Consider the following 9,851-nt stretch of genomic DNA (forward strand, 5'->3'; position numbering starts at 1 on the left):
TATAATATTCTAATCTTGGTTTGCAGACTTATCTTCCTTTTCTTACAAACTTTTTTGAACTGTGAAAAAACACTTTTAACATCTTCACTGGTCTCACCATCTTTACTAATAATACTACAGGATCAATCTTTTCGTTACAAAACGTCACCTTTTCATCTTCACTTATTCCTAGCCTTAGTGACTTAGTATTATTAAACTTAATTTCCAAACATGTTCTTGCACCCTAAACCCGCAACCCATCTAAAAGTTCAGTCAGTTTGCTAACACTTTCAGCTAAGATGCTTAAGTCATAAGCATAATCTAAGTGCAGGAGACTTTTTCCTCCCCATTCGATTCCGTGGTCACTGCCTTTCCTGTGCTGTTTAAGACAAAGTCCATCAAAATAATCCATACAAAGGGGGATAGAACAAACCCTTCCTTAAATCCTGATTTAATACAAAACCAGTTGCTAACCTCATTTTCTACCTTAACCGCAGCAGTGTTATTCTCGTACATAACACTTATCATTTTAATGCTTTTGTCTGGTATACCATGCAAGGATAAAATTTTTACTAAAGCTATTATATCAACAGAATTCAACGCTTGCTCATAATGTATAAAACTGAGGACCAAAGGAGTTTGACAACTCAGGCACTTCTCAATAAGAGTTAAAATTTGGTCGACGCATTCTCTACCTTTTCTAAAATCCCTCTGTTCTTCTCTTAAAACTTTGTCTACAGCATCTATCAGTCTAAAAAGTATCATATTACTAAGTAATTTCTGCCTACAGAGACTAGACCAATGCCTCAATAATAACCACACTCATTCTTATCACCTTTCTTATAAAGTGGCTTAATGAAGATTTTCCTAAAATTATTAGGTCCTTCCCCTTTCTCAAAAATCATATTTATAATCTTCAGTAACTTATTTCTAGCCTCAGAGCCACCATATTTAAGAAACTCGTTTACCACACTATCAGCACCTGGAGCCTTATTAGTTTTAATCCTTTTAGTTCTGTCGCTAATTCTTCCTCACAAATCAAATCTTTCGTCACATCCAAGGTATCACAAACTTTTTCATTTTCCTCCAACTTTATCTCGGTTTAGCAAATTCTCAAAATGTTCAGCCCATCTCTTTTTAACTCTTTCCTTATTGCTAATTGTGGCCCCGTTCCTGTCTTTAACTGGTAAAAGTCTGGATTGACTACTCCCTCTCAATTTATTAACATGCCAGTACAATATTTTACTATTATACCGTCAAGCTGAATCCGCCTCCACTTCACACCTCCTTAGTTCAGATTTTATTGCTTTCTTCACTTTCTTTCGCTTCCTTTCATTTTCATATGATCTATCACTCAGATAATTCTTGTACAAGTCCCTTTTCCTTTTTATTAAACATAAAGCTTTTTCAATAAAAGTATTATTGTAAGTACTAGGTTTCTTCCCTAAGACACCTACAGCAACAGTACCAATTTTTTTTTGCCTAAAAATATTACAACCATAATCCACATTGTCAAATTTCAAACTCTCAAGTTTAGTATTCAACTGTTCCAGGAAATTTTCTGTCAAATTCTCATCCTGGAGTCTACCAACATCATAACCTCTCGGGAGGTAGTTACCTTCGGAAATTTCAGCTTTAAATTAACCCTAAACACTACTAGATGGTGATCTTTACTTTTAACATCAATAATAGTCTCCTATATACCCTAGTATCTTGTATTTATCCTGCCAGTCTTCGGTTTACTATAATATAATCAATAAGGTTTGCTGTCCTACCGTCACGTGAATACCATGTTAACTTATGAGCCATTTTGTGACCAAACACTGTTTTGGTTATAACTAGATTGTTATACCTACAAAATTGCAGAAGTCCGTATCCATTACTTTTTTATAAGTCTATATGCATTTTAAGTTATAATATTTAATTATATGATTATAATTAAATGATCATACAATTATAATGACATATAATATTTAAGTTGTATATTATATTTTGTTTTATATGTTGTTCAGTTAACTAAACTTAACTTAAAACGAAAAAAAAATGGAGCGTCTTTGAAAGTGCTTGGAACACTCTAATCTTAATTTTTTAAGTGATTTTACATGGGAGGGGTATATATTTGGTACGCCATTTGATACTTGCCCTGCTTCTCTAACAACTTCCAATTTTCTAGATAAGCCATATAAGGTTTCCTTACTATCTTTCTTGTTACCTTTCTCTTTTTGTTCCTTTCTAAGCCATTTCTCGTCTTAACTATGTTTACCTAATCAACAACATAAAAACCTAAGACAAGGAAAGAGAAATTGAAATGTGCTTAGGGTAATAGTGTAAGTGTCATTCAAGGTTGAAAAGATGTAGGTGCTTTCTTTTTCATTTTAATGTTCAATTTAATCAAGGTTGGATCTTAAAGCCTCACTTCCTGTTGGTGAAACATCTTCTATAGCAGAGACTACCTCAATCCCTGATCAAGATGAGCTGACTGAAAGACTGGCGAGACTAAGACAATATATATGTTAATGGTACACATATTCATATAATATTTTTGTTTTTCAATATGGTTGAATATGGTTTTCAATGTGGTTCCCTATTGACTAAACTAAAAAAAACTCAAGCCACAAATTTCAAACCACGTGGTTCAACCCGGCCAAACTCAGCCCTCACAAGTTTCAACCCACGTAAAAAATAATTCTGCACTATTATCATGGTTGGTAGGTTATTATTTTTTAGGCAGCTCGAAATGTCTACAAATTTTAATCTGCCTCAATCTGTCAATCCGCAGCTTACCTCAATCTGTCATCAAAAGTAATCCTCACTACGTGATCGTTTCCTCTATTAATTTCACTGGGTGATTCTCTCCTCGCTTGAATTTTGCTTGGATTTTTCCACTGTGTTCAGTTTAACCCTGGGTTCCCACTCGTTTTAGCGTGATCCGTCAAATTTCTTCCTTTTTTTGCTGCAAATTTCTGCGTCACAACGGTTCAACGGCTCCGTCGAAATATTTCTACTGAGCCGTTGAAAATCGTATCCGTTATTTTAATTTGAAAGCATTGTAGAGCAAGTAACTGAGAAACTAAACATGTTATAGATAAGACTTATATTTTTCATTAGGCATAGTGAACCAAGGCTATTATAGGTTAGCCCTTTGAATATTTTCTTGGCTTCTAGAATTTGAGTTAGCCTATTCTTATGCATATGCTTTTTAAATATAACATAGTATATTTGCGCTTCAACGGCTGTAGTGAACCGTTTCTGTGTGGAAATTTTTGCGAATTTCCCACATCCGCTATCCATGAGCCGCTTTTTCGTTAAAAAAATCGCACCAGTGGGACACAGGGCTAACAGGGGAACCAGGGTAACAGGGCTAGGTTTGCTTGGGTTGAGTTTTGGCAGGTAATCGTTTTGTTATGTGATTTTAGCGGGTTGTATTTTGCGTCTATCATATTTAACTGAAACCTTCTAGCTAAGCTCTGTGTTAACTAATTAAATGTATTAATTAATATTAATTTAATATTAATTAAATTTATATAGAAGAATATGTATACAGGTTTAATGGATTATTTTTTCTGAGGCAAAAAGTATATACCATGTTTGAGTTATATTCTTGTATTGGACAGGCGTGTCACTGATGAGTATCGAGCATGCACTTGTGTATTGGTCGAGCATTTGATGTTTTGTTTCCCCCAAAAATACATATAATCGAATAAACTGTATTGAAAATTCTGGGTTAAATAGTAAGGAGGATGCGGGACTAGCTCTATAGTTCAAACCGGTGGTGCTGTTCTTTATTTCATAACCCTTCAGACAGGAAGTGCCCTGGTGTCCACTTGAATAGTATTAGAAAATAATCATTTAAAGAGTTTATCAAATTTAGACAATATAAAATATATAAAGCATATCTCAATTACATAAAGGATATATTAAAAATGTTTTCTCATATAAATATAAAAAAAAGGATTATAAACAAAAAAAAGGATATAAAAAAAAGGATACATCTAATCCAATAATAAAATATTATTCATCAACAGCTAAGATACACTATACTAAGAGATCAATTGAAAAATAGATCCAGTGATCCATTTAAAAATAGCTCAATTGAACATTTAACATTCGCATTATTCTCACAGTGGTTTGTGTGTCTATGGTTTTTGCTTATTTTTTGAAAAAAAAACTTAACAATAGTTTATTAAGATGGGGGTGCTGTGTTTAAAACATTACTGTAAAGTTTTACATCAGGGTGACTTCTTTTCATAACTCGTCGTTCGTTTTTTTTTTATTACTCTGATAATATGGGTTTCCCAACCTTTCTGATTAAAACAGCTTCTCCAAAAGTTTTAAGTGATGCTGCAATTTGCTTAATCGCTTAACGTTTTGCTGCATCGCTTAGCGTTTTAATGTTTTGCTGCAATGGGCACCAAAGGTCAAAAATAAACGTGATTGGGCCAAGTTCATCTCCGATCATTTTGGCTCTTAAAATGTTTACTGGGACTCTTTATTTTTGCTCAATAATGATTTATTCCAAAATTCTACGACTGCTGGTTTGGTACGAACGCCCTTGGTGAAAAACCAATTATGTTTATAATAAATAAAATTAACACTCACCTGTTATACAAAAAATACAAAATATCTAATTTCGCTCTCAGGTGTTAGTTTCTTAGTAGTCTCCCGACCGTGAGGGTCTTTGTCAAGTTCGGGTATCCCGAACGTGAGGGTCTTTGTCAAGTTCTGGTATCACGAACTTGATGGTATAGTTTTACATCGTGAGGGTCCACAACACGGGCTACCATCGAAACCCCCACGGGTGGCTGTTTACGCCATTGTTTTGAACTATTCTCTATAATTATGCCCTTAGCTTTTACCGAGTATCTTTTACTAGGAGACACCCCATGGTGTGTGCGTTTCCGCCCTTGTCCCGAAACTATTCACTCTGCTTATGCTAATAGCTTTTAGTGAGCACCTTTGAGCTTACTATTGTAAACTATAGTCTAATAACATGTAACAAAGAGTCTTTGTCAGGTAGGCCTCTAAAAGGCAAATGTTTTAACTTAACGTTAGATAATATATACAGGCTTCTATTTCTGCTGTTGGTAAGGGGGTGAAAAATATATGATTTGCTTTCACGGTAGTAGTAGAACAAATCGTCATCGCTTTATATTGGTGAAATCTTCTCAATTTTCTTGGAAAATTGTCCTAATTAATAAAGTTAGATGATCATGCAGTTTTTTTTACAAATCTTATGAAATTGTAACCGAAAGTAATTGGTTCAGTTTTAGTCACTTCTAAATGTTAAACTTATTATTATCTTCAAAGGTCATCTAGCTAGTCATCTTAAGTTTCTGATTTATTCTCTTATATATTTTCCTTAACATCCTCGAGTTTTCAAATTCAAGCTTCAAAAAGAGTGGAATGAAACAGTATAGTTTCTATTGAAAACGTCTCCCCATTTTTCTCAAGGTCCCATTTTGTAGAAGCATTGACCATTTGACAATTGGCCTTTTGACCGAGTGAACATTTTATTTCTTTTCGTCAATTGACAAATTTTATGAAATTATAACCAAAAGTAACTGGTTCAGTTTTAGTTACTTCTGAATTTTGAACTCATTGTTGCCCAATTTTATAAACATTGATCGTTTGACAAATTAACCTTTTGACCTATTGACAATTTTTTTTCCTCGATTGATAAATTTATGAAATTTTAATCGAAAGTAATTTATTAAGTTTTAGTCACTAGTAAATTTGGAACAGAAGGGATGGCATAAAGCGACATAACTTCTTTTAAAAACATCACATCCTTCTTCTCAATTGGCCATTTTTCAGGACCAGTGCCCTTTTGACTATTTTTGACTACTGACCAAATTTCAGTTAACAATTTTCTATAATCATTTACCATTTGAATAATGTACTATTTTTATTTCTTGTCATCGTTTGACAAACTTAATACAATTATAACGGAAAACTTATTCAATTTCAGTCACTTTTAACTTTTGTACAGGAAGAACGGCATGTGACAATATAGCTTAAATTGAAAATGCCTCTCGCTTTTATTCAATTGGCTGTATTCAGTCCTACTGAGATGTTATTCTACATATTCCTATTTAACAAAAAAGGTCAACTGGCGTTGCTCCCCCCCCCCATATCTAGCAAACGCCCGTATTTACTCTTCTTTGCAATCATATTAGCCGATATTTTTTTATGGCCTTTTAAGGGACAAAATTTCCTAATATAGCTTCATCCTAATAAAGGCCCTTATCTTGCTGTCTCCTTGTGGTATTTTGTTAGTTCTTCTTTAGTATTAGCCTATATTATTTTTTTGATATTAGGCCTAAATCTTGTATTAGTCTATTTGAGTAAAATTATCATTGAGTATATACAAATGAGCGTAAAAGCCTATAGTTGCCTGGCCAATTCACTTTAAAACTGTTTTTGTTTTCAGGTTGCCAGATTTTGTTTTTCTTATGTTTCTCGATGTAGCCAATGCGAAATGTATTATCTACGCCTGTTATGCGTTACTCTTAGAAACGAGCATTTCTGCTGCCGTTTGGAAGAAGTCTTGATTTTGATTTTTTGTTTTAAAATTTTCTTTTCAACAAGTAGGGTAATGGACCTTTTAATTGTTTGTGATTTTAAGGTTTTTGTGGTATGTTCCCATTTTCTTGGTAACTCCCATGTGATTTCCCTCTTTTGATGTTTTTGCATTGATGGTAATGGGGGGCTAAATATATTATCCTAAATCTAGGGGAAGGCCAATTTTGTAGTTTTTCCGATTGTTCAATACAAATGCCAAAAAAAGGTCTGTTTGATGCTGTTTGATGCAAAAACGAGTTGTTAATATTAGTAATAAAAGCATACTTAGAGTGTCACCTTTCACTGGGAAGCCAAACACTTTTTTTTACATAATTTTTAGAATCTATTTTATAAGTTTTTTATTTAGTCTCAAAATTTAACCAATATCTTCTCAGAAAAAAAAGATGACCTTTGTTGGGTATCATATTTTTTTATGGCACCTATGTGTGAGGGAGCTGCTTGGCAAACTGATTGACAGTAATTAAAAAGTAAGGGGCAACATTTTTTTTTTACGATAAGATAATTTCCAATAGTACAGTGCTTACACTTTGCAATGGAAAACATTTCTTTAGTTTTAGTAGTTAGTAAGTCCAACTATCTTAATTAAAACACATAACCATGTATTTACTGGCTAGTATCTAGTATTCTACCTTAAGTGAAATAAAAGATATTGTAACAATTTTTATCATTTGCTAAAGAAGTATTCTTGACATAAGTTTTTAACACACTGACAATTTCATAATATTTCATATTAATCACCTGACTCCTTAAAACTGGCGGTTCCGCTCTTAAAATGAACTGTTTTCATATGTCCCCATAGAAAGAGCACTGTAATAGAACACAAGATCTATTTTGAAGATTTTCAAAAGATAATCTGAACAGTTCACCTTTTTTATGACAACTCTTATGGGCTAATACATAATTCTGCAAGCATAAACGAACAATTCTTTTGATGTATTTATTGATATTAAAATAGCGTTTTTTAGAATTTCGGTTACTATTGAGAAGAGTCACTCTTATCATACAGTTCGTTACCACGAACTCCTAATTTATTTTAGACTTTTGAAACAGTCAAGAGCTGTTAAGATTAACTTAAAATGGTGCATAATTACCTTCCGAGTAGCCACCGCAGTTTGAACTCGACTCGTCACAGCATCAACCCTAGCTGCCATTCTCAAAAAATTCAGTGCCTGATTTTTCTGTCTTATGGCATTTTCAGCATGGATTTTGGCCCCGTCCATATTCCCCTTTTGAATGGCCTTTTTACATTTTGCTTTCTCTGCTTTTTCTTATTTTTCTCATGTCTTTGAACTCCTGTCAAGGTCCTGGACAGCGACTTTCAGATTAAACAATAGGTCTAAAGAATGTAGCTAAGGAAGCTTTGGTTACTAGTCTAACATCATAAAATAATCCAAGTAAGAAATACTTATTTAATTTTTATTATTAATAAGTGATAATTTTTTTCTTATTAATTTTATCTATTATATTTTTTTAAATGGTGTTTCATTTTAGTTGTGATAGCTTTTTAATTAACACAATTTGAATTGTATTTAATTTTTACATACATGTTGTTTGTTTTTGTCTTTTTATTTATTTTATTCTATTTTTCTGGTATAGAATAATTACTATCTTCGCTCAGAAAATCTAAACTGGATTTTTTTTGGGGGGGGGGGACTTTCTTTAATATTTATGAAGAAAGGAAGCAGTTGTCTTCTCGAAATATCCGTTTTTTTGCATCCAGCCTTTTAGTTGGGCGGATAAAATCCCATTTTCGCTTTTCTTCTCTTTTGTTTTTTGCGAAGTCCTTGTAATTAGCAGTGAGTTCACATCTGTGAAATGTGCAAATAGTTGCACAACAATAGCTACTCTTCAAAGCTGCATTGTCACTGAGTCATCCTAAAGCTAGTCTAATTATTAAGAAATTTAATTTCCTTTCTAGTACGCTTAAAAATAGAGACATTCCTATTAGTGTAAATAAAAATTTCAATATTTTCCCATTGATATTTATTTCCCATAACCCAGCTCAGTTATTTTCCCATAACTAAGCTGAATTACTTTTTTATAAAGCTATTTAATTGCCAGTTTCTGATACCGTTATATACTATTGGATATAATTATGATATTATTTTATTGAGCCATTCTAAACCTAGTCTAATTAAGAATTTTAACTTCCTTTCCAGTATGCTTAAAGATAAAGGCCTTTCTGTGGGTGTTATAAAATATCAACATTTTTCCGTCAATTTTAATAGCCAAGCTGAATTAATTTGTGATAGAGTCATTTCATCTCCGATTTCTGATACTGTTGTATACTATTGTATATGCTGATGATATTATTTAGTTAAGTCATTCTACTGTTCTAAATACGAACTTTAATTCCGTTCCAGCACACCTAAATTTTCTTGTCAATGTTAATGGAAAACTTTTTCGAATGCAGATTAATGGCCCGCGTAGCGCAAATACCGATCTCCTAATTCTCTACCCTAGGCCCAGAGTGTTATGCGTGGTTGGAGGAAAATCATCCAGTGCTCCCTGTGCTTCTCCCCAAATAGATCCATCCTAGTAGTTTGTCAGTACTTCCAGTGATTTTTGTGTTGCCTAGGAATATGATTTTTGTACTAAAACTCGGTATTTTTTCCTAAATCAGTGATTTTTCACAATATAGCGTGTATATTCATGATTCAATTAAAAAAATATACAAAAAGCTAATTAATAAAGAAAAACACCAAATAGTGATTCACTACAGTTCCTAGTATGATCCAGATTAAAATTTATGAAAACATACCGCCTTTGAAACTGCCTATTTCTCACCATCTGTCAATATCAGATATGAATCCAGAGCGTGGTCATCAATATAATAAGCTACTTTAATTAACCTAAAAATTTTATAAATTTTATATACTTCCTATTTTACACCATTTGCTCAGGTCAAATTTTTGTCTTCATATTTTTTTTTTCTGTAGCCTATCATCTCTAAATTAGATTTTCTTCTGTTAAAACATTTGAAAGTGGAGCAAAAGGTGAATATGTATACACCCTCTACAACTGCAAATAGAACAGAAATGGATTAATTTTAAAATAAGAAGGTATATATAATTTTCAAAATAAAAAAAATAAATTATTGAAAATAATAATAGAACTTAGTGCTTTTTATAATAGGACTTATAATATAACTAGTTAAATTAAACTGATTGTAGTTTGATGATTGAAGTATGTTGGGAGTAAAGGGGGGGGGGCTGTGCGATTGGAATTTTCAACTTATTTAATTTCTAATTCTTATATAAAACCGAAACACAAAAAATTTTACAATACTC

At 32.6% G+C, this 9,851-nt stretch overlaps 1 long non-coding RNA gene across 1 annotated transcript; it reads left to right on the top strand.

Annotated features, from left to right (window-relative positions):
* Window positions 1-2,360: 2,360 nt before the first annotated feature.
* Window positions 2,361-9,403, top strand: LOC148939105 (uncharacterized). Its single transcript, XR_016143574.1, has 3 exons — window positions 2,361-2,498; window positions 6,410-6,571; window positions 8,925-9,403. It is a non-coding gene; the product is annotated as an uncharacterized LOC148939105 (long non-coding RNA).
* Window positions 9,404-9,851: the final 448 nt, after the last annotated feature.

Source organism: Artemia sp. Qi Xiang Cuo, unplaced genomic scaffold, assembly GCF_049724085.1.
Source record: "Artemia sp. Qi Xiang Cuo unplaced genomic scaffold, ASM4972408v1 HiC_scaffold_22, whole genome shotgun sequence".
In the NCBI taxonomy this organism is placed as follows: domain Eukaryota; kingdom Metazoa; phylum Arthropoda; class Branchiopoda; order Anostraca; family Artemiidae; genus Artemia; species Artemia sp. Qi Xiang Cuo.